We start from the raw sequence: 19,759 nt of genomic DNA on the forward strand, positions 1-19,759 counted from the left end.
TCATCCTTAGCAATCAGTTGATTTGTTCACTTAGCCATTCAATGAATATTGATCGAACATTTAGGATGTGCTGCCATTGTGCTGGATGTTATGCTCTAACAAATACTAGGAGAGCCTCGGCTGCCAAGGAACCCACAGTCTTGGAATGAGGGTAGGGACAGAGAGATAGGTAACTAGGAGGTGAACAGCCAGTCAGAATACAGTGTGAAATTGCAAAAGTAGGGTGAACATGTAGAGTAGGAAAGCCTCTCCCGAGCGGACGACATGGCAACTGCACCATGAATGACCAGAAGGAACTAGCTGGTCATGGCAATACAGTAAGAGAGAAACAATTATTATTGCCAGCAAGAAAATTCTGCTATGGGAACTGCAAGGGCTTGGATTCCTTTTGGTTGTGGGTGGGGAGAGGTAAGGGCGAGTGGCAAACCTGATCTGGAGGGAGCCTATTTATCTGTCAAGGAGTTTTGAATTTAACTTAAAGTCAACAGGCTTCTCTCGTGGCTCATCTGGTAAAGAATCCACCTGCAGTGTAGGAGACCTGGGTTTGCTCTTTGAGTTGGGAAGATCCCCTGGAGAAGGGAAAGGCTACCCACTCCAGTATTCTGGCCTAGAGAATTCCATGGACTGTCTAGTCCATGGGATGGTAGAGTTAGACATGACTGAGCAACTTTCATCTTCAAGGTCAATGAGGGACTTCTGAAAGTGTTTAAACCTTTGGGGATGGGCATGGGAGAGGTGACCTGATCAGATTAACTTTTGAAAAGATCACGCTATAGAAAGAAATTTGGGATGCCTCAGGGGCAAGGCCAGAGGCTGGTAAAAGATGGGAGTGGCTTGAACTGATGAGGTTCAGTTTAATTTTTTTGGCAGAGAGAATGGAGAGTGGTAGATGAATTCAAGAAATTTTGGTAAAAGTCACATGATTTTGTAGTTGTAAGCTGTAAAAGTTGGTACCTTCATTAGCCTGCCTAACTGTGCTGCCAGCCCATAGCTGAACCTGTAACACAGTCTTCCACTTCTCTCAATACAGGCATACCTCTGAGATATTGTGGGTTCAGTTTCACAGCACTGTGATAAAGCAAGTCACATGGATTTTTTTGGTTTCCCAGTGCATTTAAAAGTTGCATCTTTCCTGGTGGTACAATGGACAAAAATCTGCCTGCCAATGCAGGGGACACAGGTTCAATCCCTAGTCTGGGAAGATTCCAGAGGGCACAGAGCAGCTGAGCCCAGGTGCCACAGCTACTGAAGCCTGTACACTCTATGGCCTGCAAGCCACAATTAATGAGCCCCTGTATTCCAACTACTGAAGCACACAAGCCTAGAGTTGGTGCTCCACAACAAGAGAAGCCACTGCAATAAGCCTGTGTACTGCAACTAGAGAAAGGCTGTGTGCAGCAATGAAGACCTAGCATCACCAAAAATAAATAAAGCAGTGTGTACATGTAAAAAAAAAAGAAGAAGAAATAAAAAAATTTACGTCATTGAGAATTCCCTGGCAGCCCAGTGGTTAGGACTCCTATCTTCTACTGCTGGGGGCCTGGGTTCCATCCCTGGTGAGAGAACTATTATCCCACAAGCTGAGTGGCTTAGCCAAAAAGAAAAACAAAAAGTTACTTCTACATGAAATCGTAGTCTATTAAATGCAATAAATAACATTGCAAAGATTCCGTAGATAGAGGTCAGCAAAGAGTAGGACAAGGCTTAGCAACTAACACTTTCACTTTAAAGAAAGCAATGAAAAACCTAGACAGTGTACGAAAAAGCAGAGACATCACTTTGTCAACAAAGGTCCATTTTGGTTTTTCCAGTAGCCATGTACCAATGTGAGAGTGAACTATAAAGAAGGCTGAATGGTGAAGAATTGATGCTTTCGAACTGTGGTGCTGAAGAAGACTCTTGAGAGTCCCTTGGACTGCAAGGAAATCAAACCAGTCAATTCTAAAGGAAATCAATCCTGAATATTCATTGGAAAGACTGATGCTGAAGCTGAAGCTCCAATACTTTGGCCACCTGATGCAAAGAGCTGACTCATTAGAAGAGACCCTGATGCTGGGAAAGATTGAGGGCAGGAGGAGAAGGGGACGACAGAGGATGAGATGGTTGGATGGCATTGTCAATTCCATGAGCATGAGTTTGAGCAAGTTCCGGGAGATGGTGAAGGACAGGAAAGCCTGGCATGCTGCAGTCCATAGGGTTGCAAAGAGTTGGACTCGACTAAGCGACTGAACAACAGCAACACCTTGGCTCACTACGGCTAGCCTGTGCTTCTCCATCCTGCCTCTGGACCGTCCAGCTCTCCTTTTTTTGGAGGGGGGCCGTGCCAGGTCTTATGTGTGGCATGAAGGACCTTTCATTGCAGCATTTGGGGGTCTAGTTCCCTGACCAGGGATCAAACCCAGGCCTCCTGCATTGGGAGCATGGAGTCTTAGCCACTGGACTGCCAGGGAAGTTCCAAGGACCGTCCAGCTCTTGACTGGCTGCCAAGCTTCCCTCCAGCTGTTACAATGTTCTCTGTGCCCAGGTCACAGTCTCCCTTTCTCAGCCCACTGCTGCTGCATTCATCAAGGTGACCCCAGTGAAAGCAATGTCAAGGACGACTCCTCTTGCTCTGACACTAGGTGGATTGGTAAGGCCAGAAACCTCAGATTAGAGTCTGGAAAATTCTGCAAAATACCAGAAAAGCTGTAGCAGATGAGGTAATATGAGTTTGGTAAGGGTGAAGAAGGTGGGAGTGAAACTGAGTGGAGGCCTGTGGGACTCCCAGGCTCGGAGGCCTTTCTGTCCCCCATTTCTTATGGGCAAGACTCCAGCCTCCATGACCTTCCCTGAGTTCCAAAGGGTGGATCCCAACTGTTGCTATTCAAGAAGCAGCAGCTAGGAGACCACTTGAGGCAAGATTAAAGAGATCAGAGAAGTTCACCAAGACTAAGAGATTAAGGGACTGCAAGCCCAGCTCACACCCTAATCTTGTCAGAGACCCCATCTTTGAGCCACTGTTATAAAACATAAGTTATGACCAAACTAGATAGCATATTAAAAAGCAGAGACATTGCTTTGCCAACAAAGGTCCATTTAGTCAAGGTATGGTTTTTCCTGTGGACATGTATGAATGTGAGAGTTGGACTGTGAAGAAAGCTAGTTCAGTTCAGTTCAGTTCAGTCGCTCAGTCACGTCTGACTCTTTGCAACCCCATGGATCACAGCACACCAGGCATGCCTGTCCATCACCAACTTCCGGAGTTCACTCAAACTTATGTCCATCGAGTTGGTGATGAAGAAAGCTAAGGGCCGAGGAATTGATGCTTTTGAACTGTGGTGTTGGAGAAGACTCTTGAGAGTCCCTTGGACTGCAAGAAGATCCAACCAGTCCATTCTAAAGGAGATCAGTCCTGGGTGTTCTTTGGAAGGAATGATGCTAAAGCTGAAACTCCAGTACTTTGGCCACCTCATGCGAAGAGTTGACTCATTGGAAAAGACTCTGATGCTGGGAGGCATTGGGGGCAGGAGGAGAAGGGGATGACAGAGGATGAGATGGCTGGATGGCATCACCAACTCGAAGGACGTGAGTTTGAGTGAACTCCGGGAGTTGGTGATGGACAGGGAGGCCTGGCGTGCTGCGATTCATGGGGTCGCAGAGAGTCGGACACAACTGAGCGACTGAACTGACTGACTGAACTGACTATAAAACACTTCATCAAATCCTCTGGAATTGAGACACCTAGTTTTTCTAGGCAGGAGCTCGGTGTGTTCCTGTTTGCCTGGCAAAGAAATAAAGCTTTCCTTTTCTGGTGTTGTCCTGCTCTTTTGAGACCTCGTGGACTGAAGCCTGGCAGGCTCTTCTGTCTATGGGATTTCCCAGGCAAGAGCACTGGAGTGGGTTGCCATTTCCTTCTCCAGGGGATCTTCCTGACCCAGGGATCGAACCCTCATCTCCCACATTGGCAGGCAGATTTTTTTTATCCTACCACGAAGCTACCCTGATTTGATTTGGCTCTGGTATACAGAGAGGCCACGCTTGGGTAACAGGAATGGAACAGCAAATGCCTCTGGACTTCTCAAGCATAACTGAAACACGGCTCCCCTGGGACCTTCTTCCAGTGAATTCTCTTTGATGGCGACCACTGGGGCTTCAATTGCTGTGTAGATCTCCAGGGAGCAGCAGGCAACAGACCCTGAGCCTCTCAGGGTCAGAGCCGTTCTCCTCACTGACCTGACAAACACAGATGTCAAGTGGGCCCTGCAGGAGTTTGACAGTTTGTCCAAACAACTGTTTTCAGTTGAGGCTATCAGTCTCTCAGGAGAAGATTCATCTGCCTGGCTGTTCAATCAGCTGGCCAATATAAATTAGTCCAACCATCTTCTCAGAAAAGAATGCCTTTGAGGATTTTCAGATGAGTGACTATTCAATATTCTGTCTTGTAGAATTACCATCCACCTCCCCTGCCCCCTAGAATAATATTCAGACAGTTGGTTCTGGGGATCCGGGAGAGCAAGGGGAAGAAAGTCTTAATCCCTTAGCAGGATTTGCTTGGCTCTCCCCAGCCTGAGCCTTCCATACAATGCTATTTGATCTCCCCTTAGAAATTGGCCTCCTCTGCCAGGAAAGGGGAATTCTTTACATGACAATAAGGAAAATGTAATCCCTTACACCAAGGGTGGAGTCCTTTTTCTTTTGCCTCTTAGGAGGGGGTGCTTCTGCCAGCTCCTCCCTGCCTCCAATCAGTCTTTCCCCAACCTCCCAAAGCTAGAACTAGCGGGGAGGGGGTCATTTGAGGGATAGAGGGGCATTGCGTGTGTGTGTGTGTGTGTGTGTGCGCGCGCGCGCGCGTTCACGCTCTGTTGCTCTGTTGGTCTAACTCTTTGCAACCCCATGGACTGTAGCCTGCCAGGCTCCTTTGTCCATAGGATTTTCCAGGCAAGAATACTGATACAGGTTACCATTTCCTTCTCCAGAGGATCTTCCCCACCCAGGGGTTCAACCCGTGTCTCTTGCATCTCCTGCATTGGTAGGCAAGTTCTTTACCAGCTGAGCCACCCCAGAAGCTCTAGAGGGGGCACTGACATCCAGTAACTAGGATAGAATTCCACTACTCCCCAGTCAGTTGTCTCAGTGCAAGTTACTTGGTTTTGCTGAGCTTTTCTCCTTTATCTGTGGGTGAGAGAAAAAAAAGAAAAGATAATAAACCCATTGTGCTGGGTTGCTAGGAAAAAGAGAAAGTTAAAAGACATAGTGAATAGCACAAAGTTAGATATTCATTCCTACCTTTTTTCTCTTACAGGAAGGGGAATCCCTTCCAGGGTGAGAGTGTGCTCTTGTCTGACACTCAGAAATGAACTTTCTGAGGAGATACACTTGCTGGCAGAGCTTTGTTAGGAAAGAGTGCCCAGGGAGAGAGCAGCGGGGTAAGGGCTACCAGGAGAGCTGCTCTGCCACGTGGCTTGAAGTCCTAGGTTTTATGGGGGTGGGATTAATTTCTGGGTTCTCTCTGGCCAACCGTACTCCACCCTTGGTGTAAGGGGGTTACATTTTCCTTATTGTCATGTAAAGAATTCCCCTTTCCTGGCAGAGGAAGCCAATTTCTAAGGGGAGATCAAATAGCTTTGTATGGAAGGCTCAGGCTGGGGAGAGCCAAGCAAATCCTGCTAAGGGATTAAGACTTTCTTCCCCTGGCTCTCCCGGATCCCTGGAACCAACTGACCCAGGGTCCTTCCTGGCGGTGCATGCATTGCCCAGTCACAGTGGATTTCATCGAGAAGGATTCTGGGAAGTTGGTAGGGCGTATGGACTGGAGTCTCCTCTCTCCTTTTTATCTTTCCCAGCTTCTGACAGTTGGTGGTACTAATAGCTTGTTAGTTTTGCATTCCTTTAGTTCTTATTAGTTTCTCCTTCTGTAAGATAGGGACCAAACCCAGGTCTTAGCTCAGCTGGTAAAGAATCTGCCTCCAATGCAGGAGACTCCATTTCATTCGTGGGTCAGGAAGATCCGCTAGAGAAGGGATAGGCTACCCACTCCAGTATTCTTGAGCTTTCCTGGTGGCTCAGCTAGTAAAGAATCCCCTTAACTCATGTAAGTGGTTACTATCTTGCCTGGCCAGGATGAGTGGTTTCAGTCAGTGGTTCCCCTAACACTTCTCCTTAGAATTTATTCATGGACATCACTTAATCTGCTTCTTTCCCCCCAAACAAGGATTTCCTCTATGACACCCTGCACTGGATACTCTCTGGGTGTCTCCCCCAGATCCATTCTCTGACATCTGTGCCCCATGAAGCTGAGCCCAGAGATTACAACCCGAGCCTCCCTGCCAGCTGACTTCTGGTTGAGTGTGGCCCATGGTGAGTTTAGGTAGGAGTTGGAAGGTCAGGCAAATAGGCTGGGCTATTTTTCATAGCCTCCTTCCTGCCTTGGCACCAGGTCCTGGGGTGCCTACATCCCTTTATAACTCCAGCCTCAGCCAGGTGGTCCATCCTCCAAGCTCGGATATCTCTTGACTCCATTTTGATACCTTCTTGTCCAATCTGTTGTAGATATGGAAATGTCTTTCAGTGGTTGCTAGTCTCTGGATGTCTAGTGTCTCTTGTTAGTTCCCTTAACTTTGCCCCCATCACTTGAGTTCCTTAATGCCTCTTCTGGTGACTTCTCTGCATGGAATTATTTCCTGCTGGCATCCAAACAGGAAATTATCCAACCTCTATTTGAATACTTCCAGGAACCAGAGCTCAATATTTATCTTTTCACTCCTGTTTTTTGTTTTGTTTTTTGGCTGTGCAGTATCTTAGTTCCCTGACCAGGCATTGACCCTTGTCTGGTAGTAAAAGCACCGAGTCCTAACCACTGGACCACCAGGAAATTCCCTTTTCACTCCAGTTTTTAAAATAATGATGTACTAGGGACTTCGCTGGTGGTCCAGTGATTAAGACTGCAAGCTTCCACTGCTGGGAGCATGGGTTCCATCCCTGGTCATGGAATTAAGATCCTGCGTGCTGAGTGGTGCTGCAAAAAAAAAAGATGTACTTGAGAATGGAATTAATATTTAGAGTACATCTACTGTATGTTGAGTGCTATGTACGCTTCGTCATGCTTATTCCCCACATCGACTTTGAAAGGATGATTGAGCTACCCACATTTCACAGAGGATGAACCTGAGGCTCAGGGGAGCTGGTCACTTGCCCTGGTTCTTACAGCTAATCGGCGTCTGGACACCTACATTTGCTCTTTTTCCAGTACACCTACCTGTCACGGGGGAGAATTCAAGAGGGGAAGATGTAACTATGGGAAAATTTGCCTTGGATTTCACAATTTTTCCAAGGGCTAGCCTGGAAAGAAACCCAGTGTTCACAAAAGCTTCCCTTGAAGAACAAGGTGCTGAGTGACACCCTGGGCCACTAGATGGCACCAGTTTAGCATTCAGTTAAAGCTTTTAAACATTTCTGTGGGCAAAGGGTGTGGCTGGAAAGTTCTGTTTACCTTGACGTGTAAATGTGACTGATGTCATGAACTATGTATTTCCTTCAAACTGGGCTGACTTTCAAGCTTTTCAAACGTGAGAGTGTGAATGGGGCAGGAGGGGAAAGAGAGGATGGCGCAGCCTCAGCCCTGCAAAGGGTGGCTTGTAGTGGGGACAAGCAGTGCCCCGCCTTTAACACCAAACCAGCTAAGACTGCCAGTCAAAGGCTGGGAGAGCGTGAGAGCTGCAGGGGGCTGATGAGGGCTTCTAGCCTAACCTTCTCACTACACAGGTGAAGAGACTGTTGATTTCTGTGCAAGTGAGCCCCACCATACCCAACTGCTCTAATAAATAATACTGGCCTAGCATCTTTTACTTTGTGACACTCCCAGCTTTGAAAGGAACTAGATATAGGATCCAACTTCTGCTCCCCTCTCTTTGTTTCTGAAGGGACTTCTTTTCTTTGATGCATTTGAAATTCACTAGACAATTTTTTAAAGTCTTGACTTCTTTAAACAACAACAATAGCAACAACAGGGAATACATTCAGGTGGTTCAAAAGTCAAAAAATTAAAATACTAAATATTAAAATATTAAATATTTTTTAAATATTAAAAAGCAATACAAATAGTCTCCTCACTTTTATCCTTTTCCCCGTCTCTGTCACCCTCCTACCCCTCAATCCATGAGTACCCATCATTTTTATTACTTCTTGGGTATTCTGCTTGAATTTCTTAATGCAGATACAATCAAGTGCAACTATGGAAAAGTTTTTATTCCTTTCTTTGGGTGAAAGGATGATTCTCTGCTGTTGGCCCCTGGCTGCCAATTGCCCGTCATTCCCACTTACCTTCAGCGGTGATTTCTACAGTGGCCACACTTTCAAGGGGGATAAAAAAATTGAGACATAGTTTTGGCAAGTACCAGTGACTGTGCCTAGGTGGTGCTCCTGTTCTGGGAACCGTGCATCGCGTCCAGCACTGCTGGGTCCAGATGCTCTCTTATTCCCGGAGGAAGAATTCCTTTTTTTTCCATCGTTCATTTCTCCTGTTATATTTTCCTTTTCCACTAGGGTTTATTACAGGGTATGGAGTGCAGCCCCCTGCTTATGCAGCAGGACCCTGCTGTCTGCCCATCCTGTCTATGATAGTTTGTGTCTGCTAATCCCAAATGCCCTCTCCTGGTCCCCACTTGGCAACCACATGGCTGTTCTCATATCAGCAAGTTTGTTTCTGGTTCCTGGAAGAAGCCTGAGTCTGCTACTCCAGGAGCCCTCCAGGAGACCCTACCCCTGCCCTCTCGCTTCAGAGCCCCTCCATCTCCTTCACTCCTTCCTGGGGGTCCTGCTCTCAGCATCCCTGGGGCTCCCACTCTGCCTCTCCCTCCCTCCTCCAACTCCTCTTTCTCTTCCCTCAGCTCCTTTCTTCTGTGCCTTTCTTCCCCTCTTTTCCCAGCAAAGTTCTCCATAGACTAATTACTGAGCTTTCTTCCCAACTGACTTCAGGTCATTGAAACTGAACCAGCACCTACAGTGCGTGAGAAACGGACTCGATGAGGAGTCTCAAAGGTCAAAAGGGTGCGGTCCCAACTCCAAGGCTCTTCCAGGGTTTTTCTGGCGGCTTGTTGGATAAGAATCCACCCGTCAATGCAGGTGACACAGGCTCGATCCCCGGTCCGGGAAGATCCCGCATCAGTTCAGTCCAGTCGCTCAGTCATGGCTGACTCTTTGAGACCCCATGGACTGCAGCACGCCAGGCCTCCCTGTCCATCACCAACTCCCAGAGCTCACCCAAACTCATGTCAATTGAGTCAGAGATGCCATCCAACCATCTCGTCCTCTGTCGTCCCCTTCTTCTCCTGCCTTCAATCTTTCCCAGCATCAGGGTCTTTTCCAATGAGCCAGTTCTTTACATGAGGTGGCCAAAGTATTGGAGTTTCAGCTTCAGCATCAGTCCTCCCAGTGAATATTCAGGACTGATTTCTTTTAGGATTGACAGTCCTTGCAGTCCAAGGGACTCTCAAGAGTCTTCTCCAACACCATGGTTCAAAGGTGGGGTCTGGGAAGATCCCACATGCTGTGAAGCAACTAAACCCATGCACCACAGCTATGAAGCCTGTGCTCTAGAGTCCTGAGCCCATATGCTGCAACCACTGAAGCCTGCACGCCCTCGAGCCCATGTTCTGCAACAAGAAAAGTGAGAAGTCTGCAACTATGAGCAGCCCAGGCGGCAACAAAGACCCAGCACAGCCGGGAATAAAAATAAACGTATAAACATTATTAAAAAATAAGGCTCTTTGGCTCAGACCTAATGAAGTGAAACACTGGGATACTTGCAGCAGTGCCGCCAGCAGTCTAAGTTAGGCTGAGCACAGAGCGGGAGCCACGGTTTCTGGAGATGATGCCGTCACCATTACGGAGCCCTCCCAGTGCTGGAGCTTGGAATGTTAAAGTCCTGGTGCTGATTCCTTAAACAAGGCCCATGGCGTAAGTCGGCTCCCCCTTCTTTAGTCCTCTGTCTTCTGCCACCCATTCAGATATCATTCCTTTCTGAAACCCTCTAAGTTAGGGCGGTTTCCAGATTTAACATTCTCAAGTACTGTTCCCTGCTCCAAACCACCTTTGCCCATCAAAACCAGACCAGGTCTGTTAGAATCTTATGTAACACAATCATGGCAGTGATATCCTGTCACCTTTTCTGTATTCTAGATCTTCCCTGTAGCTCAGATGGTAAAGAATCTGCCTGTAATGCAGGAGACCTGGGTTTGATCCCCTGGTCAGGAAGATCCTCTGGAGAAGGGGAATGACAATCCACTCCAATATTCTGGCTTGGAGAACCCCTTGGACAGAGGAGCCTGGTGGGCTACAGTCCGTGGGGTCTCAAAGGGCTGGACACAACTGAGCAACTAACCCTGCTGCTACTGCTTTTCCGTATTCTGTGGGTGGGAAGCTTGTCGCAAGTGTCGCCCATACTTGGAGGAGGAGGTTACACAAGGGCCTGAGGCCAGGGGTGGGTCTCATCGGACCATCTTGGAGTCTGTCTGCTCCACCATCGCTGAGAAGGGATTCCAAACATGGCCTGTTGGATTTGAAGCTCACAGTCATTGGGTTCCACTAAGGCAAGCAGAGGGCATTTGGCCTGGATCAGACAGGACTTGGAGGTGGGATTCATATGGACAATCTTCTGGAACTCGGGCCACCACATGAATAAGGGCACAGACAGAACTAAAATCAATACTGGGCGTTATCAGGAACAGCTTTAACCTCAAATAAAGGGCTTCTAGTATTTACAGTGACTTAAATAGAATGAGCTGATTGCCTGCTGAACTGGCCTGTTCCCTTCATCACCTGCATCTCAGCACCGACGGCAGGATGAACTCTGTCCAGGACACAGGAAGGGATTCCACCAATGGGTGAAGATTTGCTGGCAAGCGTTCCGTGATCTCAGTCTGTATTTCCTAAAGGTTGTCGAAGGTGGACACTACAGAGCCCAGCGGCCGGGTGGAGGAAATATCATGGAGGAAGTTAGATTTCACTCTGCTTGTGAATTCATTCAGAGGCCCCCAGAAAGCTCCCCCTTCTCACACTGACCATCTACCTGGGAGTAAAGGTCAAGATGATGGCAGGAGTTGTTCCCACGTGGAAACTTTTCTTTGAATTTATTATCCTGACTGTGTAGATAAACAGACCCACGGACCAGGGAAAAGTGGAGGCCATATCTCTTGGAAGGTCACACTCCATTCTTTCCTGCCCACACTGGCTGAGGTTGCAACAGTTCCCAGGTAGAGTGATCTGAGCTGGTCACCTGATGACAGAGTCTTGTCCATTTGAAGCTGCAGAACCAATGAGCTGAAGCAAACACCTCACCCCACTGTTTCCTGCCCCTTGTGCAAATTCCTCATCTCACTGATAATTCTTTTGTGTGTAACTGAAATTGTGCCAAAGGTTATCAGTTCTGAGACAACGTGTGTAACTTTGCTTGGATAATCAAGCTCCTTTCATTTATGTATTTATTTTGTTGAAAAGAATTGCTATCACTTCCTTTAAGAGTTTCTGACAGGAAGTCAGAAAGACCCAGGTGAAAGCTTGCAGACCATCATGTTAATCTTGCGGAAAGGGCTTGGTGGATTCCTAGGGGGCACAAGGGCCCATCCGTTAAAGCTATCCTTTCAAATCCTGATTCAGCTGATGCATGATTAATCCTTTGCTTGTTTATACTCTCTCAGGCAGAAGTGTAATTTGAGGAAAACGGGGAGTGTATGTGTTCCCGTGTTTGTGCGTGTGTGTGCACGTGTGTATGCACGTGTGTTTGTGCGTATGTGTACGCCCGTGCATGTGTGTGCCTGGTTTGTTCGCCCTCCTCTTTGTCTCTAGGCTTTTGTATCTGTTGATGCTCTCATTCGCTTGGACAGGCTTGTCTATTTCTCTCATATAGTCAGCGGAGCACCAGGGAGGCTCCAGCCCTGGTGGTAGCATTAATGCGTGGGGGCATGCTTAGGTGCTCAATATGTCCAACTCTTTTGAGACTCCATGGACTGTAGCCCTCCAGGCTTTTTTGTCCATGGGATTCTCCAGGCAAGAATACTGGAGTGGGTTGCCATTTCCTCCTCCAGGGCATCTTCCTGGATCAGGGATGGAACCTGCATCTCCTGTGTCTCCCGCATTGGAAGCAGATTCTTTACCACTGAGCCATTGGGGAAGCCTGCTGTAAGCAGGTAGCATTGCTCAAACCTCTCATATCTTTGGGCATTCATTCTATTGTGTGAAAGGAAATATTTATTAGCTCAAACTGGACCCCCCTGGACAGTGGGAAGTCCTGCTGGAACCACCTCCCCTGCTAGGTTAGGGATGGAGTGATATAATGGAAGTTTGTGCTTGTTGCTCAGTTGCTAAGTCGTGACTGACTCTTTGCCACCCCATGGACTGTAGCCCTCTAGGTTCCTCTGTCCACGGGATTTCCCAGGCAAGAATACTGGAGTGGGTTGCCATTTCCTTCTCCAGGGGATCTTCCTAGACCAGGGATGGAACCCGTGTCTCCTGCTTTGGCAGGGGGATTCTTTGCCACTGAGCCACCAGGGAAATCCCTAAAATGGAAGTTAGAGAAGGATTATTTCTTGACTTCTGTCTATCATCAATGCCCAGGCCGGAGCCTTCAGAGCTCTCTAGCCCACAGTGATCTCATTTGTCATTTATTTAGCTCTATATTGCTTAGCTAATTTATGATCTATTTATGTGTGTGCTTTATGTAGCCCTCTTGCACATAAGCTCTTTTTCTGCTCCTTTGTTTCCTTTCAGTGCCTAAAGTGATGCCTTAATCATAACTTTGTGGATGGACTGCTTAATTAAAGCTGGGATCCATGGAAGGAGACTTATTTCAAAGGGACCACCCAATGCAAGGATGTTAGTTTCAGATCATTTTATGCCCCCTTTCATGGTGAAATGAAGACTGAATGACACACTCGGAATGAATAATGCAGTGTGTCATGAGCTGGGAAGAGAGAAAAAAAGAGGATATCTATACATGTCATTTTCAATCATCTTGAATTGCCTGGTCTGATTTGGTCCAACAATAAAAGCTGGGGGAAAACGGTTAAACTTATTTCTTGGTTCTCTGAGACAAAGTAACTGGCTGATTGACTGTCTTTTCCACTCAGCAGAAATGGCTGGCTCCAGAAACTGAACTGAGGCAAATAGGATCACAGCAGGGAGGAACCAGAAACCTGGCAACATCTTTATTGTTGCCGTGTTGGTGTAACCTTGCTCACAAAGCAGACACGGAAGAGAAAAGACGTGGAGAGAGGGAGAAGAAAAAGAAAGTCACATCGTGAGGAAGGGCCAGGAGGAGACAAAGGAACCAACCGGTTAATCCTAAGGGAGTAACCAAAGTGTCCGTGGGAAGACCAGGGCAAGGGTGCCCCACGTGCTGGCTGATGGAGGGCAGGGTAGGCTGCCTTCCTCCCAGCTCTGCCACCCGAGAGCGAGGTCCGTGGCCAACCCCCGCCCGAGGGAGTCTCACACCTGGCCCTTTCCCCAGCAGGCAATAAAGGTCCCCTCACCTCTGCCTTTCCAGGGGTCTGGTCACAGAGATCCCCTCACGCCCTCATATCGGGCCCTCCAGAGGAAGGGAACCTACCATACAGTGGCCCCTCAGTATCCACACGGGGTGGTTTTCCACGACACCCATGGAAACCGGAAATTGGAGGATGCTCAAGTCTCCTATACAAAAGGACATGGTATTTACATATAACCTACATACATCCTCCAGTATTACCTTCTTGTCTCTAGATTACTTGTAATACTCAATACAAAGTAAATATGGTAGTGGTACATTCAATATAAATGTTATGTAAGTTGTTGCTGACATATGGCAAATTCTATATGAAAGCTTGGACCCTTCTTCCCAGGGTCTATCTATCTGCAAGTTAGATATACCCAGCCAGTTCACACATAAAATAGACCACTACGTCTGGGAAGGGAAGATGGTTCCATGGCAGAGCTGATTTTGGAGGAAAGTGGCTGCTGCTTTTTTTTTTTCTTTCAAAGCTTCTTTATTTACTTAAACTTTCAAGCAGGAATACAGGCTCATGGTAAGCAATCTGAAAGGTCTAGATAAAGTATCTAGTAAAAAGTGCTAAGTCACTTCAGTCGTGTCTGACTCTTTGCGACCCTGTGGACAGTAGCCCACCAGGCTCCTCTGTCCATGGGATTTTCCGGGCAAAGACACCAGAGTGGCTTACCGTTTCCTCCTCCAGGGGATTTTCCCGACCCAGGGATCAGACCAACGTCTCTCATGTCTCCTGCGTTGGCAGGCGGGTTCTTTACCACTAGCGCCACCAGTCTGCTTTCCACTCCTAACGTGTTTCTTGAGAATTCTTGCAGAGACATTGTATGAACACAGAAGCGTATTCCCATGAAGTGTCACCTACTGTATGCGCTCCAGGTGCTGAGACTTGTTTCTTCTTCACTTAAGAAGAAAAGTGTTTTCGATACCCGCCTGCTCTGACCTATTGCATCCTCTTTAATGGCCAGGTAGTATTCCACCGTGCATTTACCTGGTCTCCTAGTGATGCACGAGTAGGCACACGTGTCTCCATCTGCTTCTGTTGCAAATTGTGCCGCAACGAACATCCTTCCACTGGAAGTAGCCTTTCCCCTACTGCTGCTGCTGCTGCTAAGTCACTTCAGTCGTGTCTGACTCTGTGCGACCCCATAGACAGCAGCCCACCAGGCTCTCCCATCCCTGCGATTCTCCAGGCAAGAACACTGGAGTGGGTTGCCATTTCCTTCTCCAATACATGAAAGTGAAAAGTGAAAGTGAAGTTGCTCAGTCATGTCTGACCCTCAGCGACCCCGTGGACTGCAGCCCTCCAGGCTCTTCCATCCATGGGACTTTCCAGGCAGGAGTGCTGGAGTGGGGTGTCATTGCCTTCCCCTACTAAGCCCCATGATTTCGCCAATAGAAGCTTCAGGTGAGCTCAGTAACGGTTTTCTAACCTATCCCCATCCTTTCAGGTCACACCCTGCCTTCATCCATCTTTCTGGGTAAAGCTACTGCATCTCCTGCAGGCTCAAGTTCTCCTTCCAATAAGAAGTTAATCTCTGTCTGGTTTCCCGAGACTCGCCTCCATTGGACAGTGTCTGCCTGTGTGTCTTTAACCCGCCCCAAACGGGGTTCTTCAAATTCAGCTAGGCTTTCTCTTTGTTGAGGAGAGTCTGTATATTTTTCTAAGCTTATTTCAGAAGCAGCAGCATTCAGATTCAAATTTCTTCTGGCATTTGGCTGCAGTCAAAGTGACAGAGCGGAATAAATTGCAGCCAGACAGCCTGCATGGAGGGTTTTGTTGGCTACAAATCCTGTCACCAGGCAGGCAGACATCCTTATTGCTCTAAAAGCAGTCTCGTGGGAGGCCCTGACAGACAGTGAAAGTTGGGCTACCTCCGGACTCTGGGAATAAGTTCTGGCTTCCAGGGGGCTGGACAATGTGAAGTCGGAGCTGGAAAAGGTAGTAGAAACCACGCAGCCCCGTTCTTCCCATAACAGAGGAAGAATCAGAGCTGGCCCTCTGAAAAACCATCTCTGGGCTGTACCTGTCACCCCAGTGGTCCTAAATCTTCTGGGGTCAACATGCTCCTTGGAGAATCTGATGAAACTGATGAAAGCTTGGACCCTTCTTCCCAGGAAAGTGGACATATGCGTAGACAGACCATATTTGGATACAATGTGTGTTTTCGCTGGAATGGTTGGAGGAGAGAGAATTCTGGGTTGAGTCAGTGAAGATGATGCCTGAGAAACTTTCTCTCAGGGTGCTGTGCAAAGGCCAGGTGTTATTATAAGATCTTCTTCAGGAGTGCTCAGACCAAAACATCCCTGCTCTAACTTGTCTTTAGCTGGACTAGCTCTAAAATCACTGCACTTCTGGGACTCCTTTTGGTGGCCCAGTGGTTAAGAATCTGCCTTGCAATGAAGGGATGTGAGTTTGATACCTGGTCAGGGACCTAAGATCCCATAACTATAAGCCCATGAGTCACAACTTGAGAGTCCATGCATTGCAACAAAAGATCCCCAATGACACAACAGAGACCCCCAGTGCCACAACTAAGACCCAGTGGAGCCAAATGGATAAATAAATATTTCAAACACATCACTGCATTGCTGGAAGGGGAGGGCTGAGTATAACCTCCTTTCCTGAGAGGAAACTGGTTTTTCCCAACTCAGTGATCTGAAGTGTGGACATGCTTAAATCTCTCATGGCTACTGGAAAGCTTCGTTCTCTTTAGATTGGGTGGAGTGGGTCCAGTGTGATCCGGCCACACTTCAAGCTTTGACCTCACCTCTCTTCAGATGGCCCAGCTTGGGTCCATTTGCCTCCCTGAGAATACAACAGAACTGGAGACCAATGGATGCAAAACAAAAGAGGGCTTATTTTACATTGGTGAGGAAGAACCATGGCAGTATCTCCCAACCAAACTTTATTTTTTTTTTTTAATTTTAAAATCTTTAATTCTTACATGTGTTCCCAAACATGAACCCCCCTCCTACCTCCCTCCCCATAGCATCTCAGTGGGTCATCCCCATGCACCAACCCCAAGCATGCTGTATCCTGCGTCAGACATAGACTGGCGATTCGATTCTTACATGATAGTATACATGATAGAATGCCATTCTCCAAAATCATCCCACCCTCTCCCTCTCCCTCTGAGTCCAAAAGTCCGTTATACACAGCTATGTCTTTTTTCCTGTCTTGCATACAGGGTCATCATTGCCATCTTTCTAAATTCCATATATATGTGTTAGTATACTGTATTGGTGTTTTTCTTTCTGGCTTACTTCACTCTGTATAATCGGCTCCAGTTTCATCCATCTCATCAGAACTGATTCAAATGAATTCTTTTTAACGGCTGAGTAATACTCCATTGTGTATATGTACCACAGCTTTCTTATCCATTCATCTGCTGATGGACATCTAGGTTGTTTCCATGTCCTGGCTATTATAAACAGTGCTGCGATGAACATTGGGGTACATGTGTCTCTTTCAATTCTGGTTTCCTCGGTGTGTATGCCCAGCAGTGGGATTGCTGGGTCATAAGGTAGTTCTATTTGCAATTTTTTAAGGAATCTCCACACTGTTCTCCATAGTGGCTGTACTAGTTTGCATTCCCACCAACAGTGTAGGAGGGTTCCCTTTTCTCCACACCCTCTCCAGCATTTATTGCTTGCAGATTTTTGGATCGCAGCCATTCTGACTGGTGTGAAGTGGTACCTCATTGTGGTTTTGATTTGCATTTCTCTGATAATGAGTGACGTTGAGCATCTTTTCATGTGTTTGTTAGCCATCCGTATGTCTTCTTTGGAGAGATGTCTATTTAGTTCTTTGGCCCATTTTTTGATTGGGTCATTTATTTTTCTGGAATTGAGCTGCATAAGTTGCTTGTATATTTTTGAGATTAGTTGTTTGTCAGTTGCTTCATTTGCTATTATTTTCTCCCATTCAGAAGGCTCCCACCAAACTTTAATATGTATAATACTATCTCTTCCCACTTCACCAAAGTGAAACTTGCTTGTTTTAGAAAACTCGTGCGTGTATGCTCAGTTGCTCAATCATGTCCAGCTCTTGCGACCCCATGGACTATAGCCCACCAGGTTCCTCTATTCATGGGATTTCCCAGGCAAGAATACTGGAGTGGGTTGCCCTTTTCCCCTCCAAGGGATCTTCCCCACCCAAGGATCTAAGCTGCATCTCCTGCGTCTCCCACATTGCAGGCAGATTCTTTACTGATGAGCCTTTGAGGAAGCGCTGGGGGATAACATTGCTCAAAGCTCTCAGTCTCTTTGAATATCCATGCCTGCTGTGTGGCAGGAAATATTTATTGATTCGTAATGAACCCACCTGGACAGTGGGAAGGCCTGCTAACACCACCTCCCTTGCTGGGTCAGGGATGAAATGACGAAATGGAAGTCTGTTGTTGTTGCTTGGTTGCTAAGTTGTGTCCAACTGTTTGCCGCCCCATGGACTATAACCCTCCAGGCTCCTCTGTCCATGGGATTTTCTAGACAAGAATACTGGAGTGGGTTGCCGTTTCCTTCTCCTTGGGATCTTCCTGACCCAGGGACTGAATTCATGTCTCCTGTGTCTCCTGCATTGGATTCTTTACTACTGAGCCACCTGAGCAGCCCTCATTTTAAAAATACAGACAAATAAATAGATAAAATAAAAAAATCACCAAATAACTCCAGCCCTCAGAGAGTTTAATCAGATTGTTAGTATTTTATTTTTTTGACTGCTCAACTCAGCTTTCAGGATTTTAGTTCCCTAACCAGGGGCCAAGCCCAGGCTACTGAAGAGAGAGCACGGAGTCCTAACCGTGAACAGCCAGCGAATTCCCCCAAAGTGTCAGTATTTTATATTTTGGTGTATGATTTCCCAGGTACCCATGCAGAGACAGATAGATAGCCCATACACGTTTTACACAGCGATTGTACATGCTAAATTTCAGTTGTGTCCAACTCTTTGTGACCCCATGGACTATACAGTCCACGGAATTCTCCAGGCCAGAATACTGGAGAGGGTAGCTATATTCTCTTCTCCAGGGGATCTTCCCAACCCAGGGATCGAACCCAGGTCTCCTGCATTGCAGGTGGATTCTTTACCAGCTGAGCCGCAGGGAAGCCCACTACATCAGTGGTTTCTATTTGTGACCCTATAGACTGTAGACTGCCGGTCTCCTCTGTCTATGGGGTTTCTCCAGGCAAGAAAACTGGAGTGAGTTACCATTTCCTCCTCCAGGGGATCTTTCCTACCCAGGGGTCAAACCCTTGTCTCCTGAGCCTCCTGCATTGGCAGGCGGATTCTTTACCACTAGCGCCACCTGGGAAACCCTTGTACTATTATACCTCCTGCTTTAGTTCTGATTATTTCCTTAAAAAATATGACTCTTCCAACGGCCAAAATGGCCTATAATGGAATTGGCTTCCTCAAAAAGGGTGGGGCCCCAACTCTGGATGTGTTTAACAGAGGTTAGTCATTTAGTTGTGTCCAATTCTTTGCAGTCCATGGAATTCTCCAGGCCAGAATACTGGAGTGGGTAGCCTTTCCTTTCTCCAGGGGTTCTTCCCAACTCAGGGATTGAACCCAGGTCTCCTGCATAGCAGGTGGATTCTTTACCAGCTGAGCCACAAGGGAAGCCCCAGAGGTTTGATAGGTGCTATAAAAGAGATTTCTGCAGTAAGTGAGCAGTTGCTCTGGAGGCTTCTTAAGGATTCTGTGCACTAGAGGCCTTGGCAAAGTTCCTCTGTGAGTGGCTGGCATCTTGGGCAGGTGGCCACTGGCTCCCTCCCTTCCTGCTTATCCTCATTGAGAGAGCCTGGCTCTCCTGGGAGGCCCTCTTAGGCCAGAAGATGAGAAATCAGCCCTCCTCACGGCTCCTCTGCCTGCAATGTTACCAGCCTCTGGGTAACAGGCTTACTTGCACTGGCTGTCCTTAGTGGAACCTTTTACTGTCAAGCAATGGTAGCTCAGATGGTAAAGAATCTGCCTACAATGCAGGAGACCTGGCTTGGACTCCTGGGTTGGGAATATCCCCTGAGGAAGGGAATGGCAATACACTCCAGTACTCTTGCCTGGAGAATTCCATGGACAGAGGAGCCTGGTGGGCTATAGTCCATGAGGTTGCAAAGAGTCAGACATGACTGAGAGACTAACACTTTCATTTTCCTTTTTTCAGTGACCTAATTGATTCCTAATACAAGAGAGAAGACATTCCATTTCTATTCTGTTGCTGAACTCCTGCGGGCACTCTGGATTTTTCATTCAGC

Source organism: Capricornis sumatraensis, chromosome 21 (genome assembly GCF_032405125.1).
Source record: "Capricornis sumatraensis isolate serow.1 chromosome 21, serow.2, whole genome shotgun sequence".
In the NCBI taxonomy this organism is placed as follows: domain Eukaryota; kingdom Metazoa; phylum Chordata; class Mammalia; order Artiodactyla; family Bovidae; genus Capricornis; species Capricornis sumatraensis.